An 892-nucleotide genomic window follows, 5' to 3' on the forward strand; every position below is an offset into this window, starting at 1 on the left:
CAACACAGTCGACGCTGGAGAATTCTTTAATGGCCTCTCACAAATCCTGCATCATTTTTCTACCTGCCCGCTAATTTTCCGTCTTTGTACTTCTGTCTCTGCTTCTCCACATTTGCAACATCGCACCAATTGAAAACAAAACTCTATCATTCGTGGCTCAATCAGATGAGGCTTCATTCTGAAGAGCAGCTGCCAGAGCGTTTCTCACTCAATTCATCGTTTCAGAAAATTCTAAAGTAAATTTCTCACACAGGATAATGCTGTGCTCCTGCTCTCTCGTTGTTTACTTTTCCTGCTGTTCTTCCATTCGATGTAAACCTATATAATGTAGAGAAAGAATGGATGGAAGGAACGTAAAAATCTTGTTCCCTTTCATGATCCAGATTTCATTTTCATTCCAATAAGATTTGGGTGATGAATTCCAATTGCCCATTTAAATTTAAAAAAATATATATAAACAATTCTGGAATCTCCAGTCAGCTAAATTGACAAGAATGGGACCCCAGGGCAAAAGGTGTTCAAGATACGATGACACTAAAGATTGCGTAAGAGCCCGACGAGGGTGGGATTCGAACCCACGCGTGCAGAGCACAATGGATTAGCAGTCCATCGCCTTAACCACTCGGCCACCTCGTCATGGTGGACAGGAATGGCAAAACATCGTATTCTACTTTTTTCATCCATGAAAATTTGGGGAAGAATGTCATTTGCATCATCAATCCTGACTGCATGACCAGGTGTCATAAGTTGGGAATGTAGCTGCTGTAAACAGAGGGGATTCCCATCACATCAGGTCAGGGTCTGTTGAGAATGGGCCGGTGTGAAACATTTCCAGAGCACGTCCGACATGTTTCACCTCAGCATCAACCTTATCGGGGAAAGACTGAAACAT

The 892-nt window shown here is 42.6% G+C and overlaps 1 non-coding gene across 1 annotated transcript; it reads right to left on the reverse strand.

Annotated features, from left to right (window-relative positions):
• Positions 1-554: 554 nt before the first annotated feature.
• On the reverse strand, positions 555-636 carry trnas-gcu (transfer RNA serine (anticodon GCU)). Its single transcript has one exon. It is a non-coding gene; the product is annotated as a tRNA-Ser (tRNA).
• Between the last annotated feature and the right edge of the window lie 256 nt (positions 637-892).

This window comes from Cetorhinus maximus, chromosome 31 (assembly GCF_964194155.1).
Source record: "Cetorhinus maximus chromosome 31, sCetMax3.hap1.1, whole genome shotgun sequence".
Classification (NCBI taxonomy): domain Eukaryota; kingdom Metazoa; phylum Chordata; class Chondrichthyes; order Lamniformes; family Cetorhinidae; genus Cetorhinus; species Cetorhinus maximus.